General features: G+C 36.4%; 1 protein-coding gene across 1 annotated transcript in view; it reads left to right on the top strand.

Annotated features, from left to right (window-relative positions):
- The window catches only part of Cfap299 (cilia and flagella associated protein 299), a 533081-nt gene that overhangs the window by 492334 nt on the left and 15487 nt on the right, over positions 1-25260 (top strand). The gene's annotated exons all lie outside the window — the stretch shown is intronic.

Genomic DNA, 25260 nt, shown 5'->3' with positions numbered 1-25260 from the left:
AACTGGAATAAGTACTTAATTTAAGTTTAAAAGTCATATTCACTTTTAAAACTTGATATTTTTCAATATTCCATGCTAATAATTGAAATACCTGTGAATTTAAAAGAACATACCCAATATATGGCCATTTAAAGGTTAGAAGATCATGATGCTTTGGAATGTGTTAGGTTTCTATACTTTTCTGAAACAAACTTAAAATGATTTTTATTGAATTTCATCTAATAACTGAATTTTTTGAAAAGTATAAATTAAACTCATACAAGTTGATTTCTATGATACAGCAATGGCTTGAATTAATTCTTTTAAAAATGCATGAGTTGGTAATTACTTCTAAGTACAACATACAAGAAAATATTGTGTAATAACAGAATACATGTTTATTTCCTCTCTTAGAACAACAGATTAGTATGCCAGTTTATTTATAAACTTTGCCTCACCACTGACAGTTCATTTTACATATGTGAACACAACTGTCTTGAAATACGTCAATAATGACAATTGACATAATTTGAGACATTCTGAAAGTATACTAATTCAGCAAATATTAACTCAGAGCTCCCAGAAAGATATTTTTTCTGTTCTCTGCAGCTTTTAGTTACCATGGGGTATTAGAAATGCTTTAGAATTAAAAGCCATTCTGATAATAATATACTTAAAGTAACATTTTCTATTAAATATACTTAAAATGTTTACAGCTGGGCATTTCAGAGCATTTAAATAATTAAACCGGAGCTCTTCCTCTCTCTGTACCTATGTCTTTGAGCTGCTCTGTTCTTAAAGTTTCCTCATCTTTTACTAGCTTTTATTTTTTTATTCATTTTATTTGACTTTTATCTTATAATGATTGCTTTTCAACCCTTTCCTACTTTTTACACTCATACACTCTTCTCATTCTACTTAACCAAACTCACATTTGAAGAAACTTTTTCTGACATAAATACAAGTCAGTTTACAAGAATATTCATATCAAAGTTATGTGTAGTTAAGTGTATTGATTTGAAAAGAATGGAAATAAAAGCCTTTTCTGGTTCAATTCTATTACTCACACGAGATTTTGATAGATTTGAAACTAGGTATCTATGCCAAATGGATTTTTTTTCATATTTATTTGTCTGTATGCTGGAAGGAAATTCATATTGAGTGCATTCATCATCCAAATTGATGTCAGGCTTAGGTTATTGGGGGGAAATCTGGCTGCAATAAAATTCTGGTCAATTCCATAAATTTCCTCATGGCTTTCATGTCATACTACAGTACCTCACATGGACCTCTAAAACCATACCACATACCAGAGAAAGGAAAAGAGAATTACCCCTGTCAAGATCAGCTGAATGGCATCAGAAGTACTTTCTGAAGAAGAAAATGATTTACCAAAATGCAATAGACATTTGTTTTACATTTGAGAAACTTGGGTCAATTTGTTTTTACTTTTTATAGAATTGAAAATAGTTGATTAGTTTTTAACTTCATAACAGAACTTGTCAAAAGAAAATCTTTAAATTGCCCCCCCAAAATATACATATACACATCTATACCTATGAGTATAAATTCACACATATATACATATGCACATAGGTATATATAAAATATATGTGAATGTATCTTATATGTATTTTATGGGAATGCATAGAGCCTACTTCTGTACTTTTATTTTGAGAAACACTGATCTGTGGACACTAGACAACATGATTCAATAGTATCTTCTTTTTCTTTTCTGAAATGAGGTTATTCTGTTTATCCCAAGCTGGCCTTGAACTCACAATTTGATTCTCGTGCCCTAGCTGGGATTCTAGACATGTGTCACTACATACAGATAAATAACATCGTTCTTAAAAATAGAAGAGTATGAACATTTCAACTTTTAAATTAATTGTTGTATTTCTTAAGATGATTGAGAGTTCTGTGGGCTTTTCACTCTAGCAGACAAAAAAACAAGTAAGAAAATAAGAACCTAACAGAAATTCCCACCTAATGGTAAACTGCAAAGGAATGATAAGAATGGTCTCTCTTCAAGGTAAGTTGATACTTAGATGAGTGATAAAGAATAGGCATCAAATTATCAGCACACCCATCTATTGCCCTCCCAAAACCCTGAAACATAATGTCATCATACCCATCAGAACTGTCCACTAGAAGGGCCATTTGGCACAGAACAAGAGGACGATCACCTTTGGAGGAGGTAGGCATAGGCCATCTGTGGAAAATGCATCCCTCACTCTATGGGTTTTGCAGAAGGTTCTATAGTCATAAGCAGGGTTGCAAACTGCAGAGAGACGGGGAGGATTTGTCACATTGGCCCACACATGCAGCTAAAGTTCAGAATCAGCAGTAACCCAGGGTGATGACCCCACAATCCAGCGTTCACCCAAGGGAAAATGGACACAATCCAATCCTCAGCCCCATTTGGGCAACAGCAACTGCTGGCATTCTTTTTTTTTTTTTTTTTTCAAATTTTTATTATCAAACTGATGTACAGAAAAGTTACAGTTTCATACGTTAGGCACTGGATGCATTTCTTGTACAGTTTGTTACCTTGTCCCTCATACCCCCCAACTGCTGGCATTCTATAGAGAAATACCATTCCTTCCAATGAGGGCAACTGCTAGCCAGGCTAAACAACATGGGCCCAAGCTCGGGGTCCATGATGGCCCCAAAGGACTGAGACCTGAGCTCCATGACTTTTCTAGGGGAGATCGCAGACAGGAAGGATTCAATGGGAAGTATGCATCCTGACAGGAAGGAAGAGCTATCAGGAGAAGCAAAAGTGTTTGTTCAGTCTTATTACTACCCGAACAGTCCTGTCTCTCCAAGTTCACCCTCAGAATGACATGAGAGCAGAAGGATATTTAGGAACGTTTTCTAGTGCTATCGCTTTACCTGGATGGGTCCAAGGACTGGACTTTCTGAAAGAAGGCAATGGAGGCAGGCTTTGCAAGGGCAACAGGAGATGCTTGCTAGTGAGTGAGCGAGAAAAGTGAGAGGCGCTGTGGAATGATTCCACATGGAAAGAAGGAAATAAACACAATCCATGTAGAAGCAGGAGGAACCAGCCGGACACTACGTGAAGGTGAGATGAGAAATTGTGGATATTCTGGCATCATTCATTTGCTTTGCGTTCCAGTTTCCATTTGATGTCCCTAATGTACTGTGGAATCTGGGTAGCTACAAAACGCTGCAGGTTCGTACCTCTCAGACTCCATCACAGCCAGGATTCTGCATGAGGAATGGGCTTCCTGCTTCATTTCGGAGCTATCGTGAGGGCTAGAAAAGCAGGCCTTAAATGTTCAGTATGGGGATCTTTACGAGAATAGGTTTGAGCTTGCATAGGAAGGCAGTTTTCTACCTGGGCTGGAGTTTTCCTGCATTGGACAGGCTGAATGATGCTGAAAGCTTCAATTGAAAAGAGAAATTACAACTCTGACATCGTTTCTTCTTCTGTCCTCCTCGTCCTTGTCCTCGTCCTCGTCCTCGTCCTCGTCCTCCTCCTCCTCCTCCTCCTCCTCCTCCTCCTCCTCCTCCTCCTCCTCCTCCTCCCCCCTCCCCCTCCCCTCCCCTTCCCCTCCCCCTCCCCCTCCCCCCTCCCCCCCTGCTACTCCTCTCCTCCTTCTCCCTTCTCCTACCCCTCTCCTCCTGCCCCTCCTTCTCTTCCTCTTTCTCATGTCTTCAGTTATCCTCTGTTCATCTTCCTCTTCCTCCTCTTCTTCCTTCACCTCCTCTATTTCCTCCTCTTGCCCTATCTTACCAACGTTTTTTATGGAATAGAATCTAGATACAGTCAAAATTCTTGATTTTAAACTATACAGCATAGTTTTGGGAAAATAGCCATACAAATATTGCTACAATGAAGATTTGCAATAATTTGTCACCTCTAAAATGTACCTTTGTCCATTTAGTGCTCAAACTCTACTACTATCCATATTGATCCACCTTTATTTTTACTACTATACTATAGTGTCTCTTTTCATTGCGTTTTATGTTGATGGGATTCAACAGTCTACTTCTGGAGTGTGGTTTCTTTCAATGAAATCAATCATTTTCAGACTTATGCATGCTTTCGCATGGGTGTAGTTTATTTCTTTTTATTCAATTTCATTGTATACTACTATCAGTTTATTGGTCAGTTGATAACCATTTGAGTTCTTCACAGTTTATTAATGGCTATTATGAATAAAGCAGCTGGAAAAATACATTTCTTGTGTGGATGTAAGTTTTCTTTTTCTTGGATAAATAGGAACTATAAGGTTATTAGATATGACTACAAACATACTTAACAGTATCACAAATTACCAAAAATATGTATTTTCCAAAGATTTCATAGGCAGAAAAATCTGTGCCATCTCTCTTTTATTTTAGCTCAACCTAGCTAGAAATTTCTCAGATTTATTGATCTTTTCAAAGAACACGTTTTTAGTTTGCTTTTCACTCCATTTTTTTTCTGTTTTCAGAAATCAGTTTTACTGGGGCTGAGAATATGGCCTAGTGGCAAGAGTGCTTGCCTCGTATACACAAAGCTCTGGGTTCAAATCCTCAGCACTACATATATAGAAAAGGCCGGAAGTGGCGCTATGGCTCAAGTGGTAGAGTGCTAGCCTTGAGCAAAAAGGAAGCCAGGGACAGTGCTCAGGCACTGAGTTCAAGCCCCAGGACTGGCAAAAAAAAAAAATCAGTTTTACTGATTTCTACCTTTTTAAAAAAAATTATTTCCTTCCTTGTATCTCATATCATTGTTTTGTGGTCACAATTTCTTTTCTAACATAACTATTTATTTCCCTAAATTTTTTTTTTAATTTTTGTTTTTTTGGCCAGTCCTGGGCCTTGTACTCAGGGCCTGAGCACTGTCCCTGGCTTCTTCCCGCTCAAGGCTAGCACTCTGCCACCTGAGCCACAGCGCCCCTTATGGCCATTTTCTATATATGTGGTGCCCGGGAATTGAACCCAGGGCCTGATGTATACGAGGCAAGCACTCTTGCCACTAGGCCATATCCCCAGCCCCATTTCCAATATTTTAAAAAGCATTTGTGATATTTTCTTTGACCCAGGAGTTATTTGAAAGGCTTTGGAAATTTCTCAGTCATTTTCTATTGCAAATATCCTTGCTTAGCACGGAGTATAGAATTCTTGATTGACAATTTTTCTCTTTAAGTACATTAAAATATTACTTCAACTTTCTAGCTTGCATAGATCAGATGTGATGCCTTCTATCCTTCGCATGCTCTTTTCCTCTGCATCTTAATGTGTCTTTTTCTCTGGTTTTCTTTGCCTATGATTTTCTACAACTTGGCATATTTGTGAATTTTTTCTGTTTTTTAAATATTCTACCTAGATTTAATGTTATACCTAGATTTCTTAATTTACCTAGATTTTTTAATGTTAAACCTAGATTTCATTAAACATTTTACAGGTAAGGCTTATAGTTTTCATTAGATTTGAAATAAATTTGGGCCTTTATTTCTCAAGATGTATTGTTTCTTCTAAACCTACTTCCGACCATTCCCTTAGATCCTTCTTCCTCTTATTCTTGGACTTCAGTTATATATATTCTAGTTCAATCAGCCTCTAAATGTCTCTGTCCTTTCAATTGCTCTGTTTGTTTGTCTTCTACAATATCTAATCTGATTAATTCCATAAAGTTGCTTTTCATTCTAGTTAACCACTTTTTTTGTTCAAGCTTAATTTGAATTACTTTTATACTCTTTGTACTATCTGTTTACCGTGTGCATATGCAAGCTTCTTTGCAAGGCAACAGAGATACAAATTTGGTGACACTAGCGGCTAAACTTCACAGTTAATGTTTATATTAGCTTTTCACAAATTTATGATTTCTTTCAGCTATATATACATCTTGTGTTTCTCCTTCTTCCTTTGAATTGTGTATTGGTTGAGTGCTGTCAATTATTGATTTTTACATTGTTGGTGCAAGATATTTCTGAATTCTTTGGAAGAATGCTACCCCTTTCCTTAAAGTATAATTAAGCTATATGGAAACAGTTCTCTCCAATGCTTACTTTAAAGCAAAGTTTGAACAGGTCCAAAATAGACTCAAGTCTAAGTCTAGGTTGCCTCTAGCTTTGGCTAATGGATTATGAGATCCAGGGTACTCTGGCTGATAGGAACTTGATCTATTTCTAACCCTGCATAAGTGTTGGCAAATATTTCTTTAATACATTAGATACAGTATTTATGCATTCATTGTTAGCCGTAGTATATTCTACAGAATCATATAAATAAAAAGGAGAAATGTTCTTTGCTGAGATTATCTAAGGAAATAAAGTAATTTATAAAAGATATTGAAACTCAGGCCCAAATGACAAATTATAATCAAGAGTAGAGGTAAAGCTATTTGTTTTAGAGATATACTGTATGATAAAGCAAACAAGGAATTAAATCTGGTAGGAAGTACTGTGTTCAGTGTATCAAAGAACACAAAGTTTGGAAATAAGAAGGTCTACTGTAAAAGCAATGAAATAATTTCATTAAGGGTAAGCACAGCACAAAAGGAAGAGGGAACATGATTACAATGAGCAATACTTGGAAGAAATTATTTGGAAGGAAAAATTTAATGACAAAATGGATCAAGCAATATTAGAAATGGAAAGGGAAGAATCAAACATGACTCAGAAGAGAAAAGAATTTGGACAAGGAAATGTAAATCCTGAGATGTTGAGTAAGGTTTGGACTTGTGTATTATGATGAAAGTAGCTCACCCAAGTAACTACGTTCTGGACACCATGGAAATCTAACAAACTCAAAAAAAGTAGAATGAGACAGAAATCTGGAAAGAGAAATCTGGTCAGTATGAATGGGTTTTGTTGCTTTTCAGGTGTATTGCTGTTCACTAATCTGCCCTTGTGTCATTCTAACTTGCATTAAAAGAACTTATATTGCAAGAAATAATATTTATGTTAAATGTCCCTTCGTGTCTACATTTTAAAAGGAATTAGAAGTATCACAAAAATGCAAAGATGGTTACTATTCTGAGCAATTATTGACATAAGAACTGGAAGACTTATATAAAATGTTGTGTTTGAGGGAACTCCAGCCATATTTATCAGAGCTTTGGCGAACCTTCAGATAAACAAGCCTCCAAAGGGCTCAATAGTCATCTCTGGCAATTGCCAGTGTAATGCTTTCATTTCCTTACCCTGGCTTGTGTTCCAAAGAACCTGAACTCTCTGAGTTGTTAGGAAAGTTTTCATGCAAAAAGACATGCCATAGGGGCTGAGAATGTGGCTTAGTGGTAGAATGTTTGCCTAGCATGTATGAAGTCCTGGGTTCCATATAAAAAGAAATATCTAGAAGTGTCTCTGTGGCTCAAGTGGTAGAGTGCTAGCCTTGAGAAAAAGAAGGTAAGAAGGTCAGGGACACTGCCCAGGCTGAGACCAAGCCTGACCATATATATATGGCATATGTATCACATATATAGCACACATAGCACACATGTGTGTGCTATACATAAACACATATGTACATATATGTATGTATACACACATAAACACACACACACACACACTGTAAAGGCACAACACATTGCTATTTTGCTGGTTTCGTAATATTGACAACTTCCAGACTGGATCTCACAATTATTTATTCTCTACCAAAAAAATTTCCTAGGGTAGCAATCCATTCAATGCTGCTGCTGTAATCACATGACAAAGACAAAAACCAGCCATCTAAGGCATGTTAGAAATCACCTGGCATAAAACGAAATAGTGGCCTGTCCAGATAATTACAATTACAACTGGAACTGAATTTCTTAATACTTTAGTCAGTGCAATTTGCACTACCATTTGCTCTGCTCCTTTAGTAAATATTTGTTTAAATTGTCATAGGATAAGAAGATACCAATCATACCTACTTAATCTGATTCTTTTCTGCCTTGTCAGTAGTGTATGCTGCCTTGTTGTTCAGTTATAAGAAAAATGCTGCTGATTAACCCTGAGTAATTTTTAACAAAAGATTCGTGCAACCAAAAAGATTCCGTTGATTTCATAACATATCTGAAACAAGTAACTTTTTTGTTGCTACATGCCTTGTCTCTGATTATGAGATAAACTTCTAGTTTCTATGGCTATGAATAATAAAGAGGTGAATTTGAGCCTAACTTCAAAAGTTGGGAAATTTAACAAATAAAGATGTCCTGATTCATGACTACTCATACTTAACTTGTTCTCACAGATTTCAATTTTCTAACAAGCTTGTCTTCCAGAAGTTTATAAACTGCCTATGAGAAGTTAGAAACAAAATATGTTCTCAACAAGATTATATATGCAATTTAGGTGTATATTTTTAATTATTTATTTATTGTCTAAGTGATGTACACTATTGTGTCTGTGGTGTGTGTGCGTGAGGGTGTGTGCGTGTGTGTAAACTAATATTGGGAAAATTGATGTCAATTCTCTATTGATGTATAAAATATTTTGGAAGTTCTTGTATGTGTCACCAATATTGCCCCTTCTTCACTCCTAGTGGTGAAAGGGTGCATCCTTGCTTCTGCTCTGGCGTAGGTTTCATAATAGCCGCCTCATTCAAGAAAGCTGGAAGGAAAGAGGAGACTGCAATCTCACTGCTACATTGAGTGTTTCAATTTTAGAACAGCATTGTTTCTAGATTCTAGTTGTGATGGGTAATATAAAATATTTGTCTTTTTGTTAGTATGGAATCTGTTATTTCACAGCAATGAAAAGCATTTGATTTTTTTTTTTTTGTCAGTGTCAGGCTTGAACTCGGGTCCTGAGTGCTGTCCCTGAGCTGAATTTTCTCAAGACGAGTGTTCTAACACTTTGAGCCATAGATCCTCTTCTGGTTTTCTGGTGGTTAGTGGGAGATAATTATCTCACAGACTTTCCTGGCCAGGCTGGCTTCGAACTGCAATCCTTAGATCTCAGCCTCCTAATTAACTAGGATTACAAACATAAGCCTCCTGCGCCCACAAAGATGTGAGTACATTTTAATGGCTGATTATACTCTATTGTGACTATCTAAAACATTTTCTTTGATGGATATTTAGATTAATTCCATATCTTAGCTACCGTAAATATGGACAAAGTACTGTTCACAATATACATAAGCATGTAGGTATGGTTTTGGTGCACTTACATTATTTCCTTTGGATACATATGCAGGAGAAAGATAATTGGATGATATGGTTGCTCCATTTTTATGTTTCTGAGGAGCCTCCACTCTGTTCTCCATTTACGTGGCTCATCTGTGGGAAAGTATATGGATAGTTGGAACAGGGGCAAGGCCTCTTTATTTAATTCAACGTATTTTGATTAGTTTAATACAGAACCTACAACTCTGAGGACCTGAGTTAATTTTTCCTCTGACTATTTCAGTATATCTACATCGACTTCTTATAAATACTTGCTCTAAAGTAGGCTGCAAGTTGAGCAAATTAGAAAGCAGAGTATTTCTATTTAGAATGGCTTCCAGATCCCACAATTTAAGTTATAATCCAATGCACTGTATCAATATTTTAACCTCCAAATGTTTCAATAACCAGGTTGAATTACCATGCAACCCTCTAATTCAACTTATTGGACAAATGTGGTATATGAAGTTCAGGAATTTAGCCTCTGGTCTCAATCATGTCTAAGGCAAAAAAAATGCAGTCATCTGCACATTATAATTCCAGTTGAAAGATTTTTCTATTATAGTTTCAGGGTATTATAATGTTTTCCATTTTCAACTGTGGGTATGAGGTCCTCAGGTAATGTTGAATTATCCACTTCTTACCCTTAAAATAGCTCATGTACTTTCCAAACTACATAAGAATCTGTTTTACTTCTAAGTCCATGACTCACAAATTCAATATGTTTGGATCATTTTCTAATGAGGTGAGCATCATTTTTTCTCTTGTTGGATTCCAAATTTATCTACTTCACATAGAAGTGGGACATCCTGTTCACTCAAACAAAGTTTATTAAGTGTCTATTAATTCCAGGCTTCCATCAGATAGTACTATTGTGATTATCACCAACCAGACCAAGTTGAGTGTAATTTTTCCTGCATGAAGGCAGATCCCTCAGGACTCAAAAGCTGGATGCATACCCCAGAACATCTGCATGAAGAGAGTTAGAGTATGCCTCTTTTGTAAGGGCTTTCTTGAATACCCTCTGTAGCTAGACAGTATAGACCTTGCTTATGACCTTGTTTCAATTTTCTAAGAATTGTCTATCCTCGTTTTAGAATTTTATCAGTAAAAAATATAGACTTGTAAGACCTTCTTTGTGTAAAATACTGCAATTATCTGATGTATTCCTCTTATTCCCACTCAAAGAATCATCTACTGCAGTTATTTCTACCTTTGTTGTGTTCCCGTTCAAACTTAGAAGGCAAGACAAGTAATCCTAGTCAAAATTTAACTGTGAAAGAAAAACAAGTGTGTAAGATATCACAAGAAATGTACTCACTGCCTTATTATGAAACTGTGCCCCTTTTGCACACCTTGCCAACAAAATTTAATTAATAAAAAAGAAATGCTTATTGAATACATGACTTTCTATTAACAGTAAAATTTCTAATATATACTACTGTGCTAAGAAAGAATTTTATAGTTAAAATGACTAGACTTTAAAAGATAAAAGAATGAACTCTTTAATCAAAGTACTGTTGCTTCAACATAGGTGTATTGCCTTGGGGTCAATAAAAAAGCAAACAAAAAAAATTTAACTGTGACGACAGATGTCTGTGTGATTGGTCAGCATCTACCAGACAATATGGAACTAAGCTCCTCCCTCAAAATGTGGCTCACCTCTCTGACCATCATTAAGTATAAGCCAGAGCCTACACAAGGCAGAAGCTTGCAGCCAAAAGGAGCACTGAACCAAAGCTAAATACAGCAATGGTAAGGGTGGGAAAGAGCGCATGTGCCATCCTGTAGTGTCAGCATACCTAACCTACTTCCTTGTACTACAGAAGTGGCACAGTTATGTGACTTATTTCTCCCTGGGATGCTCTTCACAGACGTCCCTTCTGTCTTCTCTAATACACTACATACATAGTTGCTCAGCCTCTAATTCTAGCCTCCATTTCATGCTTTTCTTCTCACCCTTTTCCTTTCAGTTCTTTAACACATACTATAACTGAGTCAACCTATCCTAAGACCCATCACCTTTTACTACAAAAGAATGGTGGCTTGTTTCCTTTCATTGCTTGCAGAAGGTGTCCAGAAGTCTTCTCATCACCAATGACTTAATTTATCAGGAAGGGGTGAGCCCTTCTCTCAGTTTCCACTACCTTTTTGGAGAACATGTTAGGCTTTTGGAAAGGAAGGGTTGAGCTATGGCCAATTTTCTCAAAGCACTGAAATGAAACCAAATTTACTCCTAAAAATGCTGTTTTCCTGAGGAAGGTTGTTTAACCTACTCCTTATGTAACACACACATTCTTTATATTAACCTGGCTTTTGTTCTATTCTTATAAGCTGTGATCAGTTTTCTGTTTAAAAAAAGCTTTAACAATGGTTTATTTTAGTAAAAGAGGATTAAAGAAAGGAGAAATAGGAAAAGACAGAAGAGCATTCCCTACCCCTCCTAAGGAAGGAAGCAAGCAAGAGTCAAAGACTCAAAGAATAGCAATTGGTATTTCCTGGGGGGCATTTTCTAGTGACCCCTAATCCTTGAACAATGAAAAATCATTTTCTTATTGGCTAAAAGTATTTACATTCTCTTCTAAACTTCTGTGTCTAAATTTCTCTGACCCAATTTCCCCCAGTATTGACAAAGACCAACACTGAATTCATACCATGATCTTATGACAGCAAGTCAGCACTGGGTATCAAACGCAGGGCATTAAACATAGTACACAAATTTTCTGCCGCTTTGTTACAGCTCCAGTCCTTGGTTTGCTGACACAACTCCCACTATGTAGTTCAAGTTGGCTTTGGATTGGTTCTATACCCCAAGATGGCCTCAAATTTGCACATCTTCAGCCTCTGACTCCTGAGTACTTGGATTACAGACTGGTGCCTCCACTCCTTTTCTGTTACAATATTCTTGATCCCTAAGGGGTTTTAGGAACAGAGTTCAATATAACTTCTGACACATTATTATGTTCTGAAGGTATATTATGACCCTACTATGTCTTAAGAACGGTGTGAAGTGATTTGAAACATGATAAGTAAAGTGCAACCCTTTCCCTGGAAGACTACATTGTTTTGAAGAATTAGTAGTTAGACAATTATAAGGTGAGATGCAGATGCAATGAGATAGATATTTCCCAGTGTAAGGGAGAGTGGAGGAGGAATTCGTGTGGGGGAAAGGCTGGGCTTCATAGAGGAGCTGGTAGTATATAGTAATTTTTCAAGAATGTACAGTCATTTCTAGGAATGGGAGATAGGAGAGTGGCATGTGAACAACAGAAACAGCATGAGTGAGGGTGTATTTGGAAGCCAGCACAGTTCAGAAAAGAGAAATGATTAGCAACTCAGGGTTGCTATAGCATAAATGTAAAACTAAGAGCAATAAGACAAGAAATGCATGTCAACCCTACTAATAACTTTGGAATGTGTACGTGGTAGTGAGTCCTTGCAAGGGATTTGCACCAAAGAGCAATGGTTCAATCTGTGAGGAACAGCCTTGCAGGCTTCACAGAAGAGGGATTTGAACAGATTGAAGACAGAAGGGAAGGAAACCAACAAGCTACTGCCGAGGAATTGCATTCAAGGCAAGATGATGAGACTCAAAATGAGAACAATTTAGAAGAAAGTGGTTATAGCATGCTGAGTGGGAATGGGATATGAAGAGAGAGACAACACAAGCACACATCAAAAACACACGTTTCTAGATAAACAGAGATAACCATAAATGTAAGAAAAAACTCAAGTGATCATAATTCAGGAAAGATTGAGGCCTCGGCTCAGAACATGTTGTAGTTAAACTTCCTGTGCCATGTGTAAAATGTAGTACATCATAGAAGATGGATATATAAGCCAGAATCTCTGATACATGTAAGTGGAGAGAAATATGGATATGAGAATTATTTGCATGTAACTAATTAAAACAATGGGAAAAGATGATTTAATTTTAGGAGGTTATTCTTTGTGCACTGGCAGTGTTCTTTGCAACTGTAGCAGCATTGTCTATAGGTACTACAGGATTTTTATGATTGTTTTATATGTTTCTGAGTTGCACATATTTTGAAGATGCATGGTTTGCAGATACACTTAAATGTTTACTTGTAAACTTATACATGTAAAAATAGGGAAACAGGCACCACTGATTTCCATTATCTTATGACTGAAAGTTGGGTTGTTCTTTTAAATATTGTGCTTAAAAGTAAAGCAGTAGTTTCTGTATTTACAGATGGATTACATGTCAATTCTTACTGTCATAAAGACACTTTTCTCAAAAAAATGCCCATTTTATACTCTAAAATTGTTAATATAATCTTATGCAAAATGTAGCACATTGAGACAGATACACAGTAACTCCCACAGGAACTTGATATGCATGTTCTAATAAAGGGATTTGTGCACAAAGTTGTTTTATTTTCTGGAGGACCTGAGATGGCATGTTGAAAGAACTGCACTGAGTAAGGAAAACCCCAGAGAAATCTGTGAGTGTCAATATATACAGTGACTAGAGAGACAGCTTCCAGGTTTCAAGGAGTTTGTGTCCTATACTAGAGTGTGTTCAGCAATATTCAGTATGAGGAAAGTAGTTTAAAAGGGGATATGATAACTGACAAGATAGTCTTAAAGAAAACTGTTGTTCCAGAGGGATGATTTGTGGATGATGTGTAGACCAAAGGTTGGGAGGGTAGATGACTAATTGTGAGACACTTATATCTGTTAAGGGAAGAGTTGATTTGTAATACTGCATTTAGAAAGTCATATATAAGCATAGGCTAGATTAAGATCAAGATTACATCCCTAAATCTTCATGAGAGGATGCAGAGTGGAGGAGTAGGAAAACCTTAGGCCAACCCACATTTCTAGCATTGGTGATTTGGTGAGTAGTAAGTAGTATTTACTTATGACTCATATCCACAAAAATATGACTCAAAAACATGATAAAACATTGGTCCTTCCTGTTTCACCATGAAAATTTCAAAAGGAAGAAGAATTGCTGCAAAGGGAAAGATTAACTGGTATTTTAGTCTAATTAAAAGAGTGATTATATAAGAATTTACAGAATAAATATAGGACAATCTCCTATTTGTGAGTATAAATCAATCAGCATTTTATTATCTTGATTAAGTAGGACCTTCCGAAGATATGTCAAATGAGAGATATTTCCTTCTGAACATTCGCTTTCACTGAGTCTTACTACTTCACCTCAAATGCAACAAATAGCTGCCGCAATTTGACTACCATCTAGAATAAACAGAAACATATTCTGCTTTAGTAGAACATATGCTTTAGTTCTGTATAGTTCAGTAGATTGTGGAAGTCCTGGAGCTTGAACTCAGGGCCTGAGCACTATGCTTGATCTTTTTTGCTCAAAGCTAGCACTCTACCTCTTGAGCCACAGCTCCACTTCTGGCTTTTGTGTATGTGTTTGTGTGTGTGTGGCTAATTGGAAATAAGATTCAGACTTTCTTGCCCAGGCTGGCTTAAACCACAATCCTCAGATCTCAGCCCACTGAGATCAGCTATAATTCTCGATTGTTCCAGTTATGTTTCTTGATGTTTTGAGTACACAATGAGATCATATTCCTTTAATTATTCAAAATAAATTTTGAGCTCCATTCTATCCCCCAATTCTAATCATTCTAAAATGTTTCTTCTGTAACATGTTGCTTGTACACAACGATCTTGAATAATATACTAGGTTTTCACTATCAAGTAACAAATTACCACAAATATAGCCATTTCAAATAGCACCCACCTACGGTGTCAGAAGTCCTGTGAGGTGCGACTGGGTCTCAGACCAGGTTAGTCTAAAGACTGGGAGAAAAGTACAACAGGGTTGTGTTTCCTTCTGGGTGATCTGGGAAGAATTCATCCCCTACCCTATTTAGATTGTTGGAAGAATTCTGTTCATTTTGTCTGTAAATACGAAGTCTCCAGGGCCCTTGTACCTTAACATGTTCAACAGCATACTAAATCTTTCTCCAGAGAAGGTCAGAGGCTCATACCTGTAATCCTGGCAATTCTTAAGATATTAAGAGGATTACAGCTTGAATCAGCCTGCACAAAATGTTGACAAAAGGCAATTTCAATAAATAAACTAGATATGGTGGTTCATGTCTGTATTTCCAGCTATATGGGAGCAGGGAGAGGCAGAGCATATTGTGTGGTTGATGAAGGCATAAATGCATGATCCTCTGTGGAAAATAAGGTAAAGAGAGGATGGCTTTGTGCATGTATGTGTGAAGTTCAGACAGTAGAGTAAACCTGCTGAGAGAGCATGAGGCACTGAGTTTAAACCCCAGTACTGTCAAGGAAAAAATTCCCTAAAAAATAGTAACAAACCCTTCTCATCCTCTGAATTTCCCTGACTTCTTTCTTTCCTCTCTACTTCCAACACACCATGTGATTACACTGTGCCTATTTGGATAATGACAAGTACTCTCCTAAAGTCACCTTAATGCTCTGTAAGGTCTCTGGCCAAGGAACAGAAGCAATGCCAGAGGGCAAAGGTCATGAGAGACAGTTTTGAATTGTGCCTACTCCAGCTGCTCATCACTAAGTTATCATGCATCTACCTTTCTACTTACGAAAGGCACTTAATTACCAGGTGCCCCACACTAACTGGACAATCTCTCCAAACAGAGCAAAAGAGGAGAAAGTCTCTCAGCATAATGTTTCTTCCTCACATCTCCATGCTGCCTACTTCTCAATCCATGATGCTCATTATAATAATATATGGCTCTTTAATTTCACATCTTTTCTAGTTTTTATTTTTACAAGTTTAAAGCCATTTTGTTTCTGGGCACCATTGTACAATCTGACCCTGCAAGACAATGTGGTCTCTTCCAAAGCAGACCTGTAAGTCTTGGGGGCATGGCTCAAGTGACAGAACATCTGACTAGCAAGCATAAGAACGTAAGTTTAAACCCGAGTTCTACCAAAACAATAATATATCTATCCAAGTTTCTTCCTCCTAACTTCTCTGACTGGTCCCTAGAATTGAGAAACTACCACTGTTTCTCCTCCTCTGAATCTTGATTCTACTAATGACTAGAAAATTGTAATTCTAGCAAAGCCTAGAAATGTATCCACAGATAAGAACACGGTTTATGGTAATTCCAATTCAGTTATGAATAATGTAGACATTTTACTAAGGTTAAAGAGCATCTCAGTCCTCACAACATAAGAAAATGAGAGATGAAGCTGCTGGTACAATCTCTGAAAATATTTTCATATTCATAAAATAAGTTACCAAGAACTTTCATTACAGAGGGAATCTGATATATCACAGAGTGTTTGTTATCTCTAGAGAACAGAAATTTAATCTTATAATTTCAATGTAAGCAACAAAAAATACTTTTCTACAAAACATTCTTAGCCTAGGATAAACATACAATTGCCAAATTTTACTCTTCATATTCTCATGCCTTTTCTTTTTGACAAATGTGATTCTCTCATTATTTTCTCATCCTTTTTTTCTTTGATTTCCAGGATATCTATCCTATTAAAACACTCCTCTTATACTTGTGTGAGATTCTCAATTCTTCCCAGGCTTTTACAATGTATCATAAATGTGGATATCCTGGAGGGTCTGTTTAGAGTCAACTGTTCTCTTTCCCACCAAATTAGGACACCAAAAAATTGGTATTTATATAGGGGGGGGGAGTCCCTTTATTTAAGTTAGAGGCGTAGAAAATGAGTTTTCCTATAACCTTATGAATGGCAGTACCATTATCTATGCAGTTTCTCAACTGGGAACCTAAGAGTTATCTGCAATGCTTCTTGCTTCTGTAAATATCCTCTAGAAATTATCTCCTTTTCCAGAACATAATAACTAATAATAATCCTCTTTCAAATCTTATCTAGATTACTAAAACAGATTCTAAGCTTTTCCTCACCCAGCATTTAGCATTCTCCAACCCCAGCCACTACCAGATGGTCCTTGAAAACTGCTTATCTTGCCATGAGGCTTAACTGATTATTGCATTTAGATGTTCTCTTTGCCTGCAGGATAAAGGTTATATTATTTGGTGCAGTTAAGCAGGAAATTCTGTTACTGGTTCTCTGGGTTTGTCTTTAATTTCATTTCTTATACACTTGCTGTTACTTTCTGTTTCATTGATAGTCATTTGGCATTCAGTTTCTCAATGGATTTCTCCATGCTGTCTTACGTAGCTGAAAAGAGATGGATGCCTTTTCCTAGAGAAGTCACAGATGAAGTTTCAGCATTACCACCACTGAGAAAGTATTTTAGGTGTTTCTCTTCTCTGTCTGGCTTGGGCTTCCTCATCCTGCCTTCTTTAATCCTGATACACTTATGTTGTATGCTTTATCTCTTCCCCCATCTCAAAGTCGGTGGACCCAACCAAAATCTAAAAAGTGTTCTATCTATCCTAAACACGTGAATCAAGCCTAATAGAAAAAAAAAAAAAACACTCTGTGCTCTCCCTGAGATGAAATAATTCTTTCTTCTTGGTTGCTTAGTGGACTATGAAGGAATATCTGGCTCAAATAAAAATCCACTCTTTGGAGTTAATTCTTCTTTGTCCCTTCCATATAGTTGGCACTGAGAAAAAAAAATGGCTACTGCTGTGGTATAGCAGGAGTTTGGCATTACCTAACAAACCCAATAGACACTAATAGTTAACCAAAATCAGCAATAAATAAAAATCATTTCAAATTCATAGATTGAATATTCTGTAACTTTTTCTCTAAACGGGCTAAGGTTGGGGTTCGGGTTCAGCACAGGTTCAGGTTCAGGTTCTGGTTCAGGCTGGTGCTCTGTCTTGGATTCGGGTTCGAGTTCAGACTCAGGTCTGGGTTTGGGTTCGGGTTCGGGTAAGCATTTAGGTTCAGATTCCGGTTCAGGCTGGGATTTGGGTTCAGGTCCATGGTTCTGGTTCGGGCTTGGGTTAGGCTCGGGTTTGGGTTCAGGCTTGGGTTCAGGTTCTGGTTCTGGTTTGGGTTTGGATCGGGTTCAGTTTGGGTTTGGTTTCGGGTTTGGACTTGGGTTTGGGTTTGGCTTGGGTTTGGCTTCGGTTTAGGGTTCGGGTTCGGCCATGTACACAAACATGACCTGTCATAACATTTCCATACACAATATGAGTATATCTTGATCGTTTTGTAAATGAGAAAGCATTTTTTTGTGTCCAATGCCTTGAATATTTATTGCTGGAATGGCTATATTTTGAGGAAACTGTCTTTAGATACAACAGTGGTAATCTTTAAAGTTCATGAAAGTAGTACCCTGGAAAAAGTAGTCACGAGAATACAAAATAATTATTCACAAATGCCACCTATATTGTACTAATTAGAAATATACAATTAAGACACATTTTCTATCATGAAATGACTTTTAAAAATCTTTTAAAAGTTCAAAGGGAGGAAAAACGAAAATTAGAGATATAGTAAAAAGATCAAATGACTGTATAAACCCTCATGAATATTGAATTTTAAGTAAGCTCCTCTTTGGCTTAGGGACCAGGTCTGAAACAGTTATTGGTAGAGAGGTAGAAGAAAAGTGAGGGTTATGCAGATGCAGGAGAGATTGTAGAGGTCAAGGGGAGGAGAGGCAGGCACCTGGCTTTTGGGCCAGGAAGTTGCTGATAGTCTGGGCCACTGAGACAGTTAATGCAGTCCCCTTGGGCAAAATAAAATCCTAGGATATCCTGGAGATATTTCATGGATAAATACAACAATGGTCTCATCAAACCTTCCTTCTTGGTGGTGCTGCCAGGGATTCCTTAGACTTACCCCAATCCCTTTCTCACCCCCTCAGGGCACAGATGGGAGTTCACCACTGCTCTCACCAGAAAGGCTCTTTCTTCTTCTTTCAGAGGCTACAGACCTTAAAGGCACCATGGACTCTGACTGATCTTGTCCCCCCAGTTCCCAGCCAGCATTAGCACCAATTAATAGTAGAATCACTGGAACTGTATTGAGGAGGAAATGAAGGTATGCTTACCTGCCACACCATTTCATCCCTAAAACACACTCGCCCAGAGTTCCTTCTGAGTACAGGATTTGGAAAACCCCTTTTTCTTTTCATTTTTCTTTTTGTCCCTTTTGTTTGGAACCACATTTGGCCATATCATATAACTGATGTTGGACGAGCTACTAGCATTCTTGCTTGACTTTGAGATTCTCAGCCACTTTTTTTTTTTTTTTTTTGCAACTGGCTGTAATACAGGACAGCTCTAATACTTTATAACTGCAAATTAAAAAGAACCGCCTTGATAGCCCCGAGAAGGGGAAAATCTTGGATGGCGGTGATTATCACTTTCCTCTCCCCTGCTATCCTGGCCAGGATGAGGCATTCAGGTGGTCCTTTCAGAAGTCTCCAGTGCTTTGGGGAGATACCGTTACAGTTAAGGTAAAAGGAAGCAATTATGGAATCTTCCATCAAGACTTCCATCTATAGGGAGAGTCCTTCTAGACAAGGAGTTCCTCTGTGATAACCTATGTAACCCGGCCATTAAAGCTACTTTTTTATTTATCCCTGGGGCCCTACTTAGACATCACAATCTTTTCACCTTTCCCTCAGTCTTCCATAATCATCCACCAGTTCAGAGCCCATTGCATGATGTACAAGCCAGATAGGGGCCCCCCTGTCAACGGCGCGGGTGAGGATTTGCAGTGTCGGCTAGCTGGCAACACTCTCCCTTGTATTTATCTGCATGGCAGTGCAGAAAAACCAGACTCACCAGCCCTCTGGGCTTCCTTCTGCTGCCCCAAACAGAAGACACACACAGTCAACATTTCTGCGCTTTTGTCGAAGGCCATTCAGGAACAAACTTTACAGTTAATTCTCAACCCACAGTATTTTACTTTTTTGCCTTGTCCTTTGGTGTACTCCATTCATAATGATTGACACGGATGTACACATTTTCCAATTCTTATCAAACCTAAATTTTCTGATGTATTCTACCTAAAATACTTGGTTATATGGCTTTCCATCAGAACCCCCTTCCCCACACATGTGTATATTCCTTTTTAACTTTTAGGATAAAAAAAAATCCAAGAAATTAATTTTTATTGAATCATCTTTCACACTCTTTTAATCTTTGTCTCTCTCTAATTTTTGACTCTTGAAGATAAGACCTGCTTACATTCATTATTTTGTATCCAGTAACCACTCCTGACACTCCTGCCTGTTTCTGTCTCTTGGACTTTAAATGTTCATAATTATTTTTCTAATATTTATGGTAGGTATTTCAGTAGTTGTCTATATTTTCCTAACTATAAGTAAGAATTTATGAAACAGCTGATTGAAATTAGCGGTATGATATATAGTCATGAATAGGAGCCAAGTTAACATAATATAAAAGCCTGAACTTTAAATTTCATATTCTTACTACCCAAAATAACTGATCAAACACATTTTACAGGGAATGTGGTATTTCAGAAAACTTTGATTATAAAATATTTTATTGCTTTGATACTGTTTGAAAAATAGAAAAAAGGAGTATGTATTATTCTATATTAACTTTCATATCTCTGTACCACATTTGCAATTCCATGTAATACAATTTTCCACAGCAATCAAATCAAATTTTAAAAAGGATCAACCATAAAAAGCATATTGTAGCTTTGTTTAAATACTTTTATCATATTTTGGTATATCTGTGGCAAAACTTTGGAAATATTTTACATAAACCTTAGGTAAATTAATTGGAAATCAGAAACATTAAAGTGTTTTATAGGTGTGGAGACCACACATTTCAGTTGTATGAAGGAATAACTCAGACTTACCACTTGCTGTCACAACCCAGCTATTAAGAGCAGCCCCTTTCTTTTCCAAAAGGGTCCTTGATTATGAAATAAAATTAAAATATTAGTCTGCCTACATGCTGTGCACAGAGAGAAAGAGATGATAACATATGATACCTCATAATTGATAAAGTCTCACTTTTTCCTATTTTACAATTATATATATGAGATGTACAACTGTGAAATGTATTGTGAAATAATTACAACTAAACTAATAAACAATATATTATCCTATATAACAATCACTTTTTCTTCTCTCATTTTCTCTTCTGTTTCTTTCCAGTTCCCTCTCTTTTTCTTTACTTATTTTTTATTTTTGTGGTGGGAACACTCAGGACGTATAGGACATTAGTGTTACCTGTGATTATCATTACACAGAGTAGATGTTCAACTCTTATTGTTTACCTTGCAAAAGTAAAGCTTAATCCCTTTGACCTTTTCCCTCTTACTTTTGGCCCTAAAAATGGGTCCCTTTTTTGTACCTTTGAGCATGATTATTTTAGATTACAAATATGTGTTCAAACAGTATCTGTCTTTCTGAGTCTAGTTTATTTAATGGATGGCAATAATATTGTCATACATAGCAAAGGTTTTCTTCACTTAAGATGGAATAATATTATATTGTATGTATTTCCTATATTTTACCTATCATTTCATCAATTAATGGACATATAGATTATTTCCATATCTTGGTTGCTAAGAATAATGCTGAGATGAACAAATGAATACAGGTATCTCTTTCACATTTGCAATATACATCGAAAAGTGGTTTTCCAGATCATCTATTTTAATTTTTGAAGAATCTCCATAATATATTCCATACTGGTTCTATCAATTTACATTCCAGCCAGCGTTGTATCTGGATTCTCCTTCCTTTACATTCTCGCCAAATGTGATTATGTCTTGTTTTGTTTTGTTTGAGATGTGGTCAAGTTGTGCAGTCCAAGCTAGCCTAAAACTCACCATCCTCCCCTGCCTCAGCTACCTGAGTGTCTGCAAAAGAGGGTGTGCAAATAACTGAATTGTCTTTTTGATAATTATAATGTATATGAAAACATTCATTCATGATGATTTGACTTCAAATTTCCTAAATATTAGTAAGATTGAGTACTTTTTCATATACCTGTTTGTCATTTGCCTTTTTTGAGAAATTTCTAATCAAGTCATTTTCCTATTGCTAAAGGGTTATAAGATTTTCATTTTTTTTATTGAGCTGTCAATTTTTTCTGTAATATTTTGAATAGTATGGTTTGCAAGTATGTACTCCAGATTTGTAGCTTGTGTCTTCATTCTTTTGAATGTTACCTTTGTTATGCAGAAGCATTCTAGTCTGATGAAATCCCATTTGTCTATTTGTTTTTATCACCTATGCTTTTAGGATCATATACAAAACAGCAATAAAATTATTGTGCAGCCCACATCAGGAAGATTCTTCTCTATGTGTCCTAATAATTTTATTATCTCCTTCTAGTCTTACAGTTCAAATTACCCGATTTGGGGTCAATTTCTTTAGATGGTGTGAGATGAAAGTCTAATTTTATTCCTCTGTTGGTTGGAAACAGAAAAATAGTTTAAACTTTGATAGTCTTAATTTCTATGCTACTTTGTCTGAAATGTCAAATTGGAGGTTACTGTAATGGTACCTCTATGCTTATTAACATAGTGGAGGTTGGTCTCTGTGTATCAGGAGAAAATGTGGATATATACACAGTGGAATTCTATGCTTCCATCAGAAAGAATGGTATTGCCCCATTTGTTAGGAAATGGAAAGGTATGGAAAAAATTATATTGACCAAAGTAAACAGACCCACAGAAACATGTGCTGCATGATTTCCCTCGTTTGTTATAACTAGAACATATCTAGCATATTCGTAGCAGAGATCATAGTTGCTCAATAGTATGACATATAAAATGAGTATATAAAGTGATACTGCTTATCAAAATGAACCCCAAGAAATGGAAGCAAGAGATTATTTTTATTGTACTGTTTGCAGTTATTTTATCTTTCTCTTTTTCTTTTTTCTTTCTTTCTTTTCCCTTTGGCTTATTTCCTGTTGTCACTGTTTTTGATTTCTGTACACTGTCTTGTATATACATTTATGTGATTCGGGGAAGTGAAGGAGAATCACAGAAATGGTGAAACAAAGGGCGAAGCAAGGCAACAGTGATACTCACTAGACACTATGTTGGAAATAAACTTTACAACTTAGGGGGAGATAGGAAAGGAGGAAGAGAAAGTGAAAGAAAGTGAGAGAGGAGATGACACTGTTCAAGAAGAAATGTACTCATTACCTTAGTTCTGTAACTGTAACACCTTTATACATCACCTTTGCAATAAAAAAAAATTTAAAAAGATCTTAGCTTGTCTGAAATTTACTTTTAGGAATAGTTTCTTATAACCTTTGATAATGCTTTCCATTTTGAACTTCCATAATTTTCATGAGTTGTTCCTTTCCACTGCCTTTGAAGGAAGTTACATATCTGTATGTGTGTGGGCATGTGTGATCACATATATTTTATGACAAGTCTTTTGATTTGATTTTTTTGCCTTTTTAAAGTCTTTTTTCTCCTTCATACATGAAAAAACATAATTAAGAATATTCCATCTTAAGAAAAATAAATTCTATGCCTTTATGTTAATATCCTTTGGAAGTGCTCTCCTAGTTTTCTCCTTCACAAGTAAATTGTTAAAAGAATTACTCTTATCCAGTGATCTTCTTGCCTTTCTCTTACTTCTCTGTTATCTGACTTTATCTTCCCATCACATCACTGTATGTGATCTTCTTGAAATATTCTTTTTCCGTTTATTTTTTGGACTTGTCAGCCACTCCTTTAAATTTAAGCATCCTGGATACTTCCAGATCTATTATTTACTCTGAGAAACTATGTCCTTTTACAATTGAAGGCCTGCTTAAATTATTCTAACTTGGCTGCAAGACAAGCAAATCGAAACACACAAAGTAGTTATGTGTTGGAATGATGGGAGAGAACCCACATTCCCAGGAATCTTCTATGGATTTCAGCTTGTGCTTGACCATGTTTTATTTCATAGGGTCACATAGCTTTAAGACCTGAGTAGACTATAAGAAATACAAGCTAAATATTTTTTAAATTAGTGATTTTATGGACCAGAATATCTGGCTATCTCTAATTTCTCTGTCTTCATTGAACTCAATCTTCAATTATTTGGTTTCTTGAACTCTATTTATTTTAAACCAGCCCAAGATTATGATACCAACTAGATAAAATAATTTGGTTATTTCTTATTGCAGATTAATACAACTGATGTGAAAAAAGTGATGCTTAAGGTATATGTATTATATAAATATAAAAACATATGTCATGTAAAGAATACTTTTATAAAATGTCTGGATTTCCTTGAAGCTTTTAATCTGATGTCTGAGCAACAAGATAGGAATGTGTGATATAAGCCATGCCACTCTAAGCATAGCTATGACTCAAGTATTTTCTTGGAATTATCCATATCTATAGATCTCATAAATAATTAGGGAAAACATACATGTCAAGTTGAAAATACCATGTCTCCCATGCCAATTTAGCAATCTTCTTGCTGAAGAGTCAGTAAGAAGAAGGACAAATTACCTTCTTTCTGATATAATAAACTGAATTAGAAAACCCAGCTTTGGTCAGCTTGAGAGATAACACAGTCAAAGTAATTGCTTCTACTTTGTCCAGTGAATTGAATTTTCTCATCAGGTATGCTATGTGTTGGCCATAAAAAGAATAGTGGAATCTTGGCAGCCCAGAAAGGAAGTTCTGTGAAACTCTTATCTCCAATTAATCACAGAAAAAGCTGGAAGTGGTTCTGTGGCTGAAGTGGTAGAATGCCAGCCTTGTGCAAAAGGAGCTCAAAAATAGCGCACATGCCCAGAGTTCAAGCAAAATAAAAATGTAGCGGAGAAAGGGAACAGATGGTTCTCTCCAAGAAGCTCCATCTTGATGGCATAAATACAAAACCTGTATTAGCTGGGTGCTGATGGCTCACACCTGTAATCCTGAGTATCAGGAGGCTGAGATCTGAAGATGCTGATTTGAAGGTCCAGCGTGGAAGAAAAGTCTGTGCAACTCATACCTGTAATTAACAGTCTTCCTAAGTAAACACTCAAACATAGCTTCTCCAACTCCCTAGGTAATGAAACACAAATCAAAAATAAATAAAGAAAGAAATAAATTTGAAATAGTTTTGAATGAAAAGCGGTGACTTTACCTGCCCTTCCTCTAATAAATAGTCTTTTTATAATCCTAAGGCTCTGGTAACCTTAATTTGCATCAATTTATTCTGGACTCCAAGAGAATATACTGCAGGAATAAGTTCTAGGTTTTATGACATGTAAACCAGTAAAATTATGCAAAAATATTTATGATTATATATTTAATTATTGGAGAATAACTGA

The sequence above is a fragment of the Perognathus longimembris genome, chromosome 16, assembly GCF_023159225.1.
Source record: "Perognathus longimembris pacificus isolate PPM17 chromosome 16, ASM2315922v1, whole genome shotgun sequence".
NCBI lineage: Eukaryota > Metazoa > Chordata > Mammalia > Rodentia > Heteromyidae > Perognathus > Perognathus longimembris.
This window is presented reverse-complemented; position numbering and strand designations above follow the sequence as displayed.